The 16,782-nt window shown below is 41.5% G+C and overlaps 1 protein-coding gene and 1 long non-coding RNA gene across 3 annotated transcripts in view; both read right to left on the bottom strand.

Moving 5' to 3' along the window:
- The window catches only part of PPARGC1A (PPARG coactivator 1 alpha), a 336,419-nt gene that overhangs the window by 141,204 nt on the left and 178,433 nt on the right, over positions 1–16,782 (bottom strand). The window lies entirely within an intron of this gene.
- Positions 11,100–15,329, bottom strand: LOC107314037. Its single transcript, XR_001555279.2, has 3 exons — positions 15,157–15,329; positions 12,012–12,186; positions 11,100–11,658 (listed from the first exon to the last, which is right to left on the bottom strand). It is a non-coding gene; the product is annotated as an uncharacterized LOC107314037 (long non-coding RNA).

The raw sequence follows: 16,782 nt of genomic DNA, 5'->3' as shown, positions 1-16,782 counted from the left end.
TCCAGCTTCCCATTCACCAGTTCCCCCAAACTCCTTTTGACAGGGCTATGTTCAGCCCTCTCATCTCCCAGCTTATACTGACAGTGGGAGTTGTCAAGACCTTGCACTTGGCTTTGTTTAACCTTGTGAGATTCACCTGTGTTCACTGCTAGAGACTGAAGAAGGGTACTTGCAAAGCCTGCAGTATTTGCACAAATCACAGGACAGGGGAGTGTATTAAGTTATATACAATTATTTAAAGAAAAATCAGTCAGGAACATCCATGGTGCCATCCAACTTGAATTCAAGACTGATTCAGGTTGGGCAGATTGTTCCATCTCAGTCATGCTGTCCCCAATGCACCACACGTACCTGCAGAAGCCTCATGAAGGCTGCCCAGAAAAAGTTCAGAGAAGCAGGACCAATATTTTGGTGCCCACATAAGTGAGATTTCACACAACCAAGAAGCAGTTTGATTTTAGTGCCTTAAAGGTCACATCTTTTGTGGTCATGAAGCATATTCCTTTGCCTCTCACTTCCAAGCAGGTCTTGCAGAAATTGGGGTTTCCAGCAAGTTCATCACCTCAGCAGCCAGCTGCTCTCCTCTCTGCTCCCAATATTCATGCTAACAAATAAGCACATTAGCTGATCATTTTAGCAGAAAACAGAGTTTGCACATGTAAATTTTTATCAACTATACTTACAAGTGGTGCAATCCATACAGGCTGTTATTCCTGCTTCTGCTTTTACATTTGCACCATCGTTTACCTTGGCTCTTAACAATTATTATTCAGCATTTCAAGTGCCATCTGTGCTGCTGATAAGTAAATGCCTTCAAGTATATTGGAAACAGATTTTCTGAAGTTTTACCTTGTACCAGGCACAGTCAGCATCAGAAGCGTGTGCTCTATGGAAGCTGACATGTATTTAGCTGATTTTTTTTTTCCACAGGAATTGGTGCATTCAAAATAAATTTAAAATGTGTATATCTAAGTTACCAAACAGAAAACAGGCTCAGAGAATGAAGAAACATCACCATGTTCCCAATAGCACTCGCTCGTTATGGGTCAAATTCAAATCCAGCATATATATGGGTAATGTTCACTCATACCCGGAGTGAATTTAGTCTTATAATAGTTAAGTGCATCGTGAGAGAAAAACTTATTAAATGAGAAAAAATATCCATAAGTTCAATGCCCAAATGCCTCAACAGCTCTTGACACATACATCAGCCACCATTAAAATTAAAATGTGAAATATAATGACTGATCTCCATGAGACGCATGGAGCTGACTATTCTAAGGTTCTCACTGACAGTTTAAACTACTCGAAGTGACACATGGGAACAGATCCAGACTCACACATCTCTGCCCACTGTCTTAGTGTAAATGTCAGCGTGGAACTGGAGTCTGAAAAATATCATAAACTGATTTTTTTTTTCCCCCTTTAAAAATCAATCATTAACCACTATCTGCTAATAAGTCATGTTTTCTTTTCAAATGAAACCACAGCTGGTCACAGCCAGTGATTCATTCCTTCCTAGGGGGACAAAGCCACACAATGACACCAAAAATCCTCAAGCTGCACAAATAGGTAGGTATCATGCAGTGGCTTTTTTGACAACTGTAGGGAAACCACAACTACACGGACAGTATTTCAAATCACAGAGCAGATAGAGCCCGGTAAAGGAACAAAGTGGGAATTCCCTTCAGTTTTCTCTCCTGATGCTGACTGACAATTCCTGGCTACAACAGTATTATTTCTACTACAGCCATGCCTGAAAAAGGCTGGGTGCCGACAAAGTTACTCATGAAAAAAGACCAATACATGAACCAGGCACTTTCAGGGCTTAGTGGACAAAGCAAGGTGAGCTAACATAGCCCCAAAGTCAAAGCTGACAGTATCAAATCCAGGAGCAGCCACAGCATTTACTCCATTGTCCTTTTCTCCCCCCTCACCTCGACTCAGATCTGCACGGTTTAATTACAAACCACAGACAAGTGCAATTCTATTAGCAGGCCTAAAGCACTGGCGTGACACAAGCTTGTACGCTGCATCCAGTCACTAAGACGCTGCCAACAAGCTCGGAGATTCGGAGCCTCTTTCCTATGCAGGTCTGTTTGGCCTGGAAACAGCATACACATACACTGACTTGAGTTTAACAAAGAATGTTAATTTGGGTCAGTGAACTACCACTAATTGAATTCTAATAGATGTCACCATAACTCAAGTGCTCCAGCTCTATCAAGCAAAATGGCAGTAAGACCAAAGCCAGCACTTCTGCTGCACTGGGGGAAATAAAGTCTGTCCTTCGACTGCGTTGTTTCCTGCTTGTCCAGTTTTAACTACTCTTTGGTCATAATAAAAAGCAAATGAGATACTGGCTCGACAGCTCCCTCAAAGAGTCTTTAAGAGCAGGTTTTATTTTTTAGGCGCAGTGTTCAAAAACAAGCCCTGAGCCACTCCATACACAGGTACAGCCAAATGCAGAGCTGACCTGTACAACAGGCCAGCACCCAGCCCCAGCCCTCCTTTCTCCTTGAGATCTTTTACACATCACTTTGCATTCTTTTTGCCCCCATGGCTGTTGGAAGTGTTAACCACAAAGATCAATTCTCCCAAGATTTCCTGAGTCCAGGCTCTAAGCCGCTGCATCAGGATCCTGTACTGCTCAACACAAGCCAACATCCAGCCACACAGAAGCAGCAGGGCTGTCTTCAGAAGAGAAAATACCCAAAGCATTTTTAGCATGATTCACAGTAGCTTAGCTATGGGAAGACTCCTTCTTAGCTCATCTGAAAGTAGCAGATTTACACTCAGCAGACCATGAGGGTGCTGGCTTGTGTCTCACTTAAGATGTTGCACAGAACAGAAGCAGCATTTTCCACCAGCTTGCACCCTATATAGTCACACAAATCTGCGCAAAATGGATGCAAAGATGCTGCCAAAGAACAATGAAGGGACATGGCACAGACAAAAGTAGCAAAACAAGGAGCAGACTGGTAGAAAATCAGGCCCAGCAACTGCCATGCATCTGGTACAGCTGCTGCAGGCACAGGGATCTGTGCAACAGGCCACACTGGCAATGTGGTGAAAAACATGCTTTTCACAGAAAGAATGTGAACCAACTGCTGGATTCCCAACATAAAAAATAACAAATTCTTTTTTTTTTTTTTTTTTTCCTCTCCAGAGAAGAAAAATAAAAATTAGCACAGGTTCAAACAGGTACTGCAACAGAAAACTGCCCTCTCTAATTATTCCAAGTTTGAGTCCCATATTACCACATGCCACAGCAGAAGGAAATAAAAGCACAAAGGCAAATCCAATACAGGAACTCTATGTTTGTCCCAGCAGGTTAAAGCACTGAACCTGCACTCAGAGGAACTTGCCCTCACACACACAGACCACTTCCAAAACTGCAAAGCCCTCCTGGAAGGGCAAATGGTGCTTTACAAGGATTTACTGCAATGGCTCTCAGTGAGAGTTACTCCTAATTAGGTCCCCCTCAGTCTGCTAGGACAGATATGACTTGCTTGTGTCCCGGTAATGACCTGAGTTCATGCAGCCTGCATCAGAACTACCAGATCTGGATACTGCCCAAACTTCCATATGCTGCCCACACCAGCACCAGCAAACCACACACACACTCTTGTTGGCATACATCCCTCTGGGGACCACATCACCATGATCCTGGCCAATGCAGGAGCACACAGCTCTCTGTCAGGTTCCAGGACCTGCACCCACTTTTCAGAGCCCAGCTGCTCCCACACCTAACCTGGGATGTGCCACCCAACTGAGACTCACAGCTATACAGTATAAACTCAAACCCTGCCTCCATCTCATGATGCTGCCTAACATTGGAGGTTGGAGCTTCGTGATCCTTGAGGTCCCTTCCAACCCGGGTCATTCTGTGATTCTGTGATTGGCAGGATGGGGGAAACAAGAAGAGTAGTTCTGAAATACCACCATTTGAAGAAAATTCATTGAAGAATGCAGTCACGGAGGGCAAAATGTGAGGTGTTAAAGAAACCAATCCTAGCCCTTCCTGGGTCTTCCATCTTCACCCCATCCTGGGCCATCCTGTTCTTGTGCTACGTCTTCACTTCTCTCACCCGCTTTCTGCAAAAGCCCACCACAACATGTTCAGCATCGTGTGCCTTTCTTTCCCATTGTTGGTTTTATATATCCTCCAGTTAAATGTACCTCCCTTTTTAAAAATGAACAACTATCTATAGAAAATATTTTGCATCTTGAGCCCTTTTACTTTCCAGTAAATAGGCCATGTATATTTGTCTATTTAGGTAAAATAAGAAAAAAAAAACAACCACAAAACCCTTTTTTCATTACCATCTCCCACAATGAACCCTCGTACAATCTGTGCCCATTGTGATTCAGTGGGCTCATCTCTGCGTTACTGCAGTAAACGTGAAGACAGATGTAAAACCAAGATCTTGATCATCTGCAGCTTAAAAAAAAAAAAAAAGTGTTCTGGCAGTTTTCATCAGAGAAACAGTTTTAAACAGTGCCCTGCACAAATTCTGGCTCCTGTAACTTTTACTGCCACTTCAAGGGGATCTGTAATATTTTGTCCTGAACTGTTGCATACCACTGCAGAGTCCTGTTGAGTAGCTGTCATAGTCATAGCACCAACAGAGGAGAAGTCTCATAGGAGAATAAAATAATCCTTATGTGCAGTTTGTATATTAATTTATTTAATTTGTAAAGCTCTCTGGGACTCTGCAAGATGAAAGCAGCTACATAAATGTAAAATACATCACCATTATTGCTGTTTTCTAACCAGCATCTTCCATTTTGTAGTTGGTATTTTTCTCCCATAGTGTATGACCTTGTATTTTATCTAAATTAAATCTCATCTTGTTAATTTTTGCACAGTTCTTTAAACTCTCAACATCCTTTTGTTATCTCTCTCCCTCTGCCTTCCACTGTGTTTATGATCCCTCTTAATTTGGCATCATCTGCAAATTGTACTGCTCTGTATATATTGTTTAGGAAAGTATTAAACAATATTGTGATCAGCACTGACCCTTGTGAAACCTCTCCTGATATTTTTTCCTAAATTGATGTTGTAACGTTTATAATTAGGTACAAAAGAACACAAGAAGAAGTAACAGGCAGCAATTAAGGAAAGGAAAATATAAGCTATCAGTAAAAACTCTGACAGTGAAATCTATGAGAACGTACAACAGCTTCCCAAAGGAAGACTTGAAAGTCCCAATGCTTACTAAAAAATATATTAATAGTAAATAAAACACTAAATAATAGTGACGCTTAGCACACAGCATATATAGAGCTTGACATGTTCAAACCTACTCACACAAAGTAAGTAGTTTGGGGAAATATTGAAAATTCTGGAAGACAAAGCACTCTGGTATATTTTAGTTTTATTTTTGCATATATAACGCTCTCTCCCCAATCAGCGTGACTCAGGGACAAAGCGTGCCTGCAAATAAACCTGTACTACCAAGGGGATATGCATATTCCTGAGAAGAGGACAGGACGACCTAGCACTTCTCTTTTTCTCTGTTGCCGTACCCCACACATGCCACTATAAACTCTCTCATGGATAAGCTCTCAGTCACCAAAACACAACCTGCAAATCCCCGTTCTCCTGATTTATTTTTCTTTTTAGCTTCCCCACAACCCCCGCCCCCCCTCCCCCCCCGCCCCCCCAGTATAATAAATATATGTAATGACATTATCCTGACAAAAAAAAAGGGCTAGCTCTCTTATGAAAACAACCTTGATACTGCACATTTTTAGCCTGAACAACTGCCAGGAAGACCCCTCTCGGAAGTGTCAGTTCATCCATTTTCTTCTGTTCAGCCAAAGAGGCAAAAATGAAGAAATGCCAGACCTAAACCTATACCGTCACTTGGAAGATCTCAGGACAAACCCATTGGGATGAAAGTGGCTCTGATCTTGCCGATGTGTACACTACACCAACCTCTTGGTCCTTCCAGCCTTTGACTTAATTAATGGAAATCTTGGACAAAAGGTAACAGATAAGAGCACAAAAAGACAACACGTGATCCACCAGCCAGTCTGCATAGACGCTCAGGAGAGACAAGCACTCCTTTGGACAGAACTCCGATCCCCACATTTTACAACTGCAAACAGTATTCCTCCTCCCAGTGCAAGCCTTTCTTTTATAAAGTTAGCCAGCATTTCAGTTGTCCTTCTTCCCAGTCAACTCATGAGTTTTGGGTCAGGAGTGCAAACCACCAAATTAAGAAAACACTGAAGATTAAGAACATCCCCGAAGTCCAAGAGATGTACACAGGATCACTTACGTGCCTAAAATAAAGCATATGGTGCAATGATTTGTTGTATGCTCGAGTGCTTGAAGACCTAGCACTTTCTCCCTTCAGAGGCTACGGTGCTTTGATATCTGCACTGCACACATAATGTCAACAGAGTTGACTTTTAGCTCATATTATGGTCTCACAAATAAAACTGTGGCAATAAGTGTTGCGTATTTCCAATTCTATTCAAGATTTAGTAGTAAATATCTGCAAAGCCATATTAATGGTCTAGGTGTGGACAAGCAGAGAGAGCAATAAGCAGAACAAAGGCAGGGAGAGACAAAAAACAAGTAATGTGGGAAGGGGATTAAAAAGGACAGCCCAACATAGGAGACACCTACCTAACAGCACTGCCTTGAAGAAGTAGATGGACAGAGAGGGTATTACAAATACTCCAAGATCTACCAGTCTCACACAGGAAATGAGAACTAAATGTTGTAGAGTCACATTCTCACTCATATGGTCATGGAGAATAGGCACAAAAATATGCAAGCATCAGTAGAAGAGAGAGCAGATGGTTTTGGTGCTGCAGACACACCAGGCATCCTGGTGTAAGGAAAAAGCTAGGATTGTGGACCTGAAGGGGCAAGAACAAAGCTGAAGAGCTGAGAAAGAGAAGCAGTTTGAGGGATGCCATTGACCTACCATGTTGCTCAGCACTCCTTCTGAAGCACTGCTTTTGTCAAAATCAAGTTGGCATAAACACGTCCTTTAACCCTAAAAACCATGGGTTTTTAAAACTCTTAAATGTCACACAAATAAGAACAGATGAACACTTGCAAACACAGGTGTGCCCAGTAGCACGAGGTACTTCAAGAGCCCACGTTATATTTTGATTTCCAGGGAATAAGCTGAGAGATAAAAGACTTCAGCATTCAGAAAAATTGATACAAGGACTGTTATCACAGCACTGAAATCTTGCTTTCCACAAGGCTGGACAAGGTGTCATGCTTGAGTGCAATGCCTTGTTCACAGGAGGAACCAACCCAGCACATTCCAAGGGGAGGTTTTGCTTCCAGAGCTATTGCAGTACTTCAAGTGCTGCCATCTTGTGTTACCATGAACACTTCAAATCCTGCCTTAATTCAGAATAGGTCCCTTACTGGGTCATGTAACAAGCTTTGCTAACGTTCCAGAACTCACTCACTACGTGTGTCTTCTAAAAAGACAACATTTTTTCACTTCCATATATGACAGGATTCCCTAGAAGCATATGTGATAAACACAATGAATTTAAGAATTAAAGCCACATTAGAAGGTATTGATTTTCATTACAGTAAGATGAGCCTCTTTGGGAGCTGGATGAAGGTAGTGAACTGAGCAGACACAGCATGATTCTGGCGGGGTGGAGCATTTGGGGAATTGCTCCCGCAATAGGAAAAATTTGTTTTAATTAGGTTGGTTGGTGGTTCCCAGAGCAACATGCTGTGAGTGGGAAGGAGAAACAAGGATGGGACTGTAAGCAGCTTGTTGTGTTCTCAGCCTCTGACTCAGAGCGTGGCTGGCTCTGCTGCTGCTGGAGGAGCTTGGCATGAGGAGGGGCGAGAAGGTGACCAGCAGATGTCCCTTCTCCTTACTGCCCTGAACTGTGCATAGAAGATAACGTTTTAGTCTTGTGGACAAGCAAAAAGATTCAAGGAAGGAGATAATAACCAGCAATTAGGGCAGCAAAAATATCCAAGAACAAAACTGACCTAAAATAATAAAATTAAAAAGTGAGTTAGAGAGATTTTGTCATTCTGTCTTAGATTATGTTGAGGAGGCTGAACTCAATTTTATTGAGAAATCAATTCTAATTTGGCACTCCGTTCGGTTTCTGGCAGAGGACACTGGTAACAGTCTCCATTGAAATCTGCCAGCTAATTTACTTCTGCTGACTTTACACTAACAAACAGAAGCAGGAAAAAGTCGTGTGGTAGAGATGACATTTCCCGCTAAATATCCCACACCAATATGCTGCCTGAGCCCTCCCACACCTGCCACAGAAACTCATCACCTTGCAAAAGGGGAAAGGAAAAACAAATCACCCCCAAGGGACCAAACGGCCAGAACACGCCATGTACACACCCTGCAGACGGGGCCACAAGTTCAGCTCAGAGAAGGGTTGGGGAAGAGATCCCTCCATCAGCTGCTGGGGGAGTTCAGCATCACCTGCCCTGCAATTCAACTGACCCCATGTCCAGCTCTGCAACTTTTATAGATGCTGCGTCCTGCAATTGATTGTCAAAAGAAAAAGAAGCTTTTAAAGGATTGTGAATTATTGAAGAAAATGTGTCTGTAGATATTTCAGAAACATACTGAATAAAATTTATCACGGGTTATGTGTTCGGGAGCACAAAATGTGCCATTTAATGCTGTGCTTTACTGACCTTTAAGCAGTGGCAGCTACCCTAACTGTATTCATAGCTTTTGTGTATTCACCCAGCATTTATATAAAATACCATTTATTTTTACAAGGTTTGTGCCACTGAAGATTTTACCTTCACCGAAGAAAACGATTGCTGAGTGCATTGTTCACAGCATTGTTTTCAAACATTAAGATAACCAGGAAGTGTGATGTTCTCAGCCCACATATTTACCAGGAAGTTTTACAGACAAGGCGCTTTATTTTATGAAGACGTTCCTAGATATAGGCAGAATTATAAAGAAAAAAAGGAAAAGAAAGTGTTTTATTCTTTTGGATCACTGCTTGCCTTTGCCTTAGCTTCCAATAAGACCAGTGAGCCCACTTCCCCAGCACAACCACATGTTCTCTTTCAGGGAAGGTTTCTGTCTTCGGCTAAGTAAGTAATATCCATACAAAAGCCCCAAATTTAGCAGTGCACAATGACTTACATTTCCTCACTCCATTTATAAACCAGGTTCACTGCTCCATGAGGACCTGATTTCACCCCCTCCCTCTCAGCAACATTCTTTAAGCCTTTACAAAGATCCATTTTCCCTTTCTTATTCCCAGAAGTCTGCTAAAACTAGGGCAAGATGGCCTAAAAATTACTATTTTCCTCAAAGTCCCAGAAAACCTGGGGCTGACCGCACCCTCTCTGGGAGGGATGCTGGGCTCCCCTTGCTGACACCCAGGCAGCAGGGCTCCTGCCTGCAAGGATGCGCACCCATCCAGCCCCCAGAGCAGTGTGGACTCCTGACCCAAGGAGGCACCTCATGGCTCCAACAACCTCCCACTCCAAAGACTGGAACTTTATCTCTGAGGAAAGAAATAGGGTAAAAAAAAAAACCAAAAAAGAATATAAGAACGTTGTTCTAAATAATTGATGTTGCAATCTAATGCTATTTCCTTTTGTATTACTGCAATCTTCTTAAAAAGATATTTTCAAGCTGTTTATTATAGCAATAACTATAATTTTTCCTTCTCTTTTAGCAACAGTGCTTCACCCATAATGTCGCCTACAGATAACGTATTAAAGATATAAATAAACTAATACAGTATAGGTGGTATGGCAACACATAGGTTGCTAACCAGCCAAACAGAATGTGCTTCTGAGTTGGATTAGCTGGAGCTGGCTACTTGAGCATCTGCTGTCTTCTGATTTCTCCATTGTCGGCTGTCTGTCTCTATCTGTATTTGCTCTGACATTACTACAACACTGTGAATAAAACCTAAACACATTCACACTTCTCCTTTATTCACCTCACTGGGAAGGAAAAGCAAGACGAAACAAACAGCTCTGAATGACCAGAATGCAGAAATCCTGCCACCAGATTTAAAAACCCAATTCTAGTTTTTTGTCACAGCTCTGAAGTTTTTCCAGAAAGCTGTAATTTCCTTGAATATAAAAACCCATTAAAAAAAATTCAGTCTCTTCTAGGATGGGCTAAAAATAACCAGGAGTGCAATTATTACCCTCTAACCTCTAGCACTGGTTCAGCTGCATATGCCGTCTGCAGGAAAATCTCCAGCAGCAATCAAGGTTGCTCTTTGCATTACAGCAGCATCTCTAAGCCCTCACCAGGAGTAAGTCCAAAGGAGGCAATTTCTGACTCAGGTATTAAGTAACAGATGGGTCCCATCTCAAAGATTTTAAATGGAAGTGGGAGCTCCATTTCATGTATAGGACCTGAGACCCAGAGAAAGTACAGCTCACACTGCCCGCAGCAGAGCGCAGAAAAACACAACTCATTTTATGGTTTAACTCCTGAAAGCACCATCAGGAACCCCACAAAAGCCTGGTGCCCAGCACAGCTGCACAGAGCAGATCTGGCAAAGCACCACCACCTCCCAGAGAATCAGCACCTAGGTTAAGGAACACATCCCTCAGGTGCCACTCAGACTGATACGTGACTGAGGGAGCCCTTCAGTGTCCTTGTCAGCCTACTAGCACACAGCAGCGCATGCGGACCTGCACCACTTGCCCCCAAAATTGCTTCTCTTCCCATCACTACAGTCAGTCCCCAAAGCACAATAAGTCATCCCTCTATTGAGATCCATGATGACTACCCCCAGGTAGTCTCCTGGACCTGCTGCAACTAACCACTGATTTCTGCCACTGAACAAGGCTTCATCCAGCAAGACAGCTGTGGATTTAAGCCACGCTCCCACTTGTTTATGCCCACACCTAAATCTCAGCGAACAAGTGCTCTTTGGCATATGTAGCACCCGCAGGATCAGCTTCTGCCACGCTGAGAGCAGAAATACCTTTGCAAGAGAGCAGCACTGACAGCCTAGCGATGCTCCCTACCTGAAGATCCTATCTCCATTAAATTTTCATACCTGCAATACAGAAGCGTATTTTAAGACAAATGCTGTTCTAATTTGCTGTAGGCACTGAAGACCAACACACATTTCAGTAGAGGAAGTTATGTGTTTTAATTGGTTTATGAAGACAAAGCATATGCCATGACACAGTTAAATGATTAACAGATTCCTACGAATGCCTTTGGCATAGAATATCTATACATTCATTAGCTGGAACAATTCATCTTCTTGATAAAACTAAAATTAGTTATACAGCAGGTTTACTTTTTATGATTAATAAATGATAAAAATCTAAATTATCCATCTCAAATGACTGCTTTCTTAGCCATTAATCTCACATTTATCAGCTCCTATAACTCACATTATTAGTTGAAAAATCAATTTCCTCAAATACTTTTAATTCCATATTAAAAATATCAAAATATGGGAAATGTGAAGTATCTTATCCTTCACTACAGTATTTGCAGTGAATTCAAGATATAAAAAGAAACAATATACAACTGCGTCCCTATTAGAAATGTCAAAAAAGAAAAAGGAAAAAGCAAACACTCGGTAATAAACCAGCTCTAACAAAAGATGTATCAGCTCATTCGGATTTTCCAGCTTCCTATAGCTCTTTTGCCAAGAAGGAAAATCCAGCTCACTCTGCAGAATAAAAAAAAACCATGGTAAAAGGTCAAAAGTACAGCACTGTCTGCATCCTGGGGAGCGGGTTGACACATCACAGGTTTAGCTAGAGGGAAAAGGTTGGGAATAGATCCTTCTGTCAGCTATTTAAAATGTTGAAGGCCTTCTGTCCTCCAATTAAAGTGATCAGGGAAGTCTACGAGAGTTAGCTCCAAATGGCTGTGCATCACTCCCCTTAAAGTCCGAGGGCTTAGCAAGACATCTTTCTTAAGTCATGTCATTTCTGTTGTCGAATAGTGATTACCCCTAATCCCAGAAGCATTAGAAAAAAGTACCCTCTGGGAAACAGAAAAGCTCAGTTTGCAATTTACGATTATCTGACAGTGGGGAAGAAGGGAGGTGTGGCCAAGGCACCTGCAGGAGTCCCCAGATGCTTGCTGCTGCAGGGATGGATGAAGGCTGGGGCCCAGATATGCTGGAGAAAGTGATGTCAGCAGTACCTTCTGACCACCTGCTCTTCTCCCCAGCTCGGAACAAGACTCAAGTCTTGTAAAAAAAAAACAAACAAAAAACCAACAATAAAGAGCCAATACTAAAAAAGCAAGACTAATGCAAAATCTGGTGCAATACTGTCATTGGAGATAGATCTAGAGAGCTATGTGATTCATCCATCAAAATTATTTAAAAAGGCAAAAAAAAAAAAAAAAAAAGAAAGCACTTTTTTTGTAAGAACATGTCTGAATTCCAGAAGTTTCATGAACTCTAAATTGTATGTTGGCTGCATACCCACATCTGAACTACATGGGAACATACTTCAAAGACTAATCACACAACTAAAACTATTCCTCTTTTCATTTCAGAGTCATTTGTCCACCTCCTTCCAACACACCCATGAACTATTTTCTATGCAACTGTCTAAACCAGCAACGAGACCATCCACAGGCTGAACTCTGCCTGGAACAGTGTGGGAAGAGCTTTGCAGATATTTCTGTAAGGCGCCAGCTACCTGTTCCTTCAGGGAACATTGGAGATGTGATAACACAAGAGAGATGGGCATCTTATGTCCCCCAGCAATATCATATGATCAGAAAACTAGATTTAAATCTTAAACATTTAGGTTTGAGAAACGCCTTCCTTACTCAGATGCTGCCTTAAAGAACTTTGTGAGAGTAATAAATGCAGAAAGAGAAATGATCACGTAAGCCAACATTCAAATAGTGATGCCCAGCAGCTCCATAAACACTTACAGACAAGCTCATATTGAAAACACTTACCAGATGAGCTCTGGCAATCTCTACCCTTTTCTTTATTCAATAAGGAATTTTTCCCATTATGCAAATTGCTCTCTAAGTGGCTCACACAGCATAGTCAAAAGTGTTGTACCATTGTTTTTGCCAGTTGTCAAATAAACCATTTGCAAAAAAAAAGAAGTTTTAGAAGAGCCAAACAGGTAGAGGACAAAAACTTGGGTGGAGAGGGAGCAAGGAGACCCCACAGGTTTCCATAGGCAAATATCAACAACTCATTGCTATCATTCCAGACAGCCAGCACTGGCTTCTCTTATACACATGCTTAAGTGGTTCATAACACAAGGATGGACTTAACCATACTTCTATAGGATTTGTGGAAAAGGAGCTACTCTTGTATGGACTGTGGTGGAGAAGTACTGGCATGAAAGCATTAAGGAAGGTTTGGGGTGATTATTCTAGCAGCACAGCAAAGAAACTCAAAGCCTGAATGACCAGAAGACCAAAAGCAAGCTCCCAGTGACAAGTGGTGGCTGGTTAAACAGCTTTAGTCTTGAACCCAGATATCTGCATGTCAGTATGCTTTGCGTGTATAGTGTAAGATAGCACAACAGGCACTTAGCAGGTTAAAAAGAAGCAAAAAGGTGTCCTGGGGAAAGAAGAAGATAGGGTTTATATCACTTATATGAATTCACACATGCACATTTTTATATATAAATATGTCACAGAACAAGTAATCTTCAAATGAAATGCCCTTTTTTTACTATCAAGTGTCTTTAATGCTAGAAAAACATAAACCCAGCTTATAAATAAAACTGCATAAACACTTTGGTACTGGCAATAAATTGAGAATAATTGACCTTGTCCTATCAAAGGATGAGCGTATCTTTAGATCTTAAGTGCTGTGAATGGTTATGAACAGGCTTAAAGTACTGAGCAATAGCAAGCTAAGCACAGCATGCACAGTGCATTTCACAGGGTATTAAATAACTGAGGTTTGTAGAACCTCTCCCTCGCCTAAGTCTTAAGGCGTTTGATTTCTAAAACTACAGTCCATACAATATCACACATTGGTCCTATTTCTCTTTACACTAATTAGGCATTTTATTATCAAAAAGACACCTAGTATTATCCTGGAGCATCTATGACTCTCTTCTTACTAGTACATGACTGATCCTGGCTTTCAGAAAGACTGACACTGTCTCGTATCACCAAGGAACATTCCCCTGTCAGTGCACTTGATGAGGAGCATCAAGGAAAGAACATTTCCCCAGGCATGATGAAAATAAGGCAAATCACTCTGCCCTAGTGGTACAGGGCCTAACCCTCAGACCCAAGGACAGACTAATCACTGACAGCCCTGGGAACAACACATCCCTCCCTCACAAATCCTAGTGCCTACAAGTGACCTGCCCAATGTAGGGAGCTGAGAAAGGGTCAGAATGTGTAAAGACATCAGCCAGCAAAATAGCAGCATCACAGACCAGTAACCTGGAAGAATAACTTCCTCGGTACTCATTAGCAGTCTCTACTCTGAATACGCTGAATTTTGCCTCAAATATGCCTATATAATAGTTTCCTGTTCATAACACACCTTGAAGAACAATGAAATACACGAAACTAAATAAAAAGCAATTGATAGAGAAATTCCAGTCCTGATGTGCCTCTGGTCAGTTGCTGATAACGTGCCTTCATAAAATTTCTTTTAACTCTTTTCTACAAAGGGCTCCCATAATTTCCTTTGAGAGCATCCAGGGTAACATGGAGAACAGAAGTCCCAGCTGGATGGTCCTCATGTGTGGAGCATGGTGAGAGGTTATAGAACCCTACAGGTATACACCTCTTGCCATACTTTAAATGGTAAGTAAAGTACACTTATAACATTAAAAATGCATTCAGTAGCAGATCTTATGATTGTATTGAAAATACAACACTTAGAGGAAGAACTAAGGAAACAAAACTGACCATTCCTCCTTCACAACTCAACAGATAGATAAATATACAGATAAACAGATAGACAGAGCCTTTGAGGGTGGAGGAAAAAAAGAAAAACAATTTTTGATAAATTTCACCATTGGAAAAGATTTGATGTCCACAGTAAACACAGTACAACAGTGCTGCTGGATATACTGTATCTACCTCTTGCACACTATGGGTGCCTGGAATAACCAGAAAGATCAACGCAGTGTGATGATAACACAAGAGGTGTAATGACAAGGAAACTAACACAATGGAATGGTGTTACAAAGAGAAAAGGAAACATGCTCACCTGTTTCTTAAAAGCTAGGCTTGTAAGGAAAATTCCACAAGGCAGGGATCTTCCAACTAGAAAACCTTCCCCAGTGGTAGTCAGCCTTAAAATGGGGTGGAGGAGAGGTGCAGCCAGGCTCTACCCCTTACAGTCACACAGCTGTATTGCCTTCACCTGTGCTCCCAGGGCTGACCCAGGTGCTCAATCAGGGGTTCAGGCCATGACTCAGCAGTCACCATACATTGCCCAAATCAAATTTGCCATTATTTTCAAACCCAGTATTGTCTGGAAATACAGGGAAGACTGGTGGAACCTGGATCACTAGGCCCTGTTGGCAATCATCAACAAAGGACGATGCTTTCAGCATTGTAAAGGGTTGAAAACAATATCTTTAAGAGTAAATCCAAAGAGTGATTTTCTCATTTCCACCATCACTGCAATCACAAATAAGGTGAATGAAACAAAATCCCAAAATTTTGATGGCTTAAAATTTCTCTTTGTTCTATTAGATCTGAGAGAGCTAAATACCTGTTATGTTAGGAACTGGCAATTTCACACGGTTTAAGAATTGGTGCTCTAAATACAATAACAAACATAAAAATGTTACATATTACTTCAGGCAGGGATTGCTGTAACCCCTCTTTCCAAATGAACCAATTTTCAGTACTTTCATATTTTGAAGATGTGAATTCACTACATGAGCGTGCAAATGTACAGACACATACATGCCTACACATTGAATTCTTACATTCATACATGGCTACCTATCTACCTAGTGATTACTAAGTGTTCTGTTTCTATTAACATGAATTCATTGGGACCATCCTGTAAATGAGAAGATACGTTACTAGGTGTCTTCTTCCAGCATACTGCTGTGCTTCCAGGCTTACTGGAGCCTGATAAGGTCTCATTTGAGCCAAATTACTCCCACTCCCCACAAATGCACGCAGGAACTCAAAATTAAACGAAAAAGGCAGGACATGCCTGCTTTTATTATCCTGTAGAAAACTATCGTCAGACTGCTGAAGGCCCTGACAAAACGCCTATTTTTCATCAACGGCATGCCTATCTTGATGAAAGATCCCAAATTATTCTGGAATGACTGAAATATTTCTTTCAGGATCCCTATTCTCCTTCCCTCACCAACACAGTATTGTATTTTAGGCTATACAACAACTCAGCAAATCAAGGACAAAGCTTAAAGTAAGTTTGAGATGGAGACCGTACTCTAATTGAGCCAACAATTAGGAAGAAAATTGTGGCTTTCTAGATCTCAATATGTCCGCAGAGGGATTCGCTGCTCTAGTAAGCTGCTGGAATCAGTGTACTGCTCCTGTCCCAGGATATTCTGAACTACCCTTCACTCTCATTTATGGGAACAAAATTCCCATTTAAGCCAATGGGAGTTACTCCTGCATATCTGAGTGCACGAATTTCCCTCCATGTGTAAATGTGAAGCAAAATCCATTTGCCTCTATAAATATGCAGGATTTTTTTTTTCTTTAAATATTGACATCCACACCTGCATAGATTTCTTAACCTTCAGTCTTTCTGCACAGTTGTGGTCACCCAAATATGTGACTGGCCTATGGTAAAACTGTGCCAGCTTTGTGACAGCTATAGATCTGTAGGATGTCAGAAGCT

Source organism: Coturnix japonica, chromosome 4, assembly GCF_001577835.2.
Source record: "Coturnix japonica isolate 7356 chromosome 4, Coturnix japonica 2.1, whole genome shotgun sequence".
Taxonomy (NCBI): Eukaryota; Metazoa; Chordata; class Aves; order Galliformes; family Phasianidae; genus Coturnix; species Coturnix japonica.
Note: the sequence above shows the minus strand (reverse complement) of the source record. Positions and strands in the feature narration are given on the sequence as shown.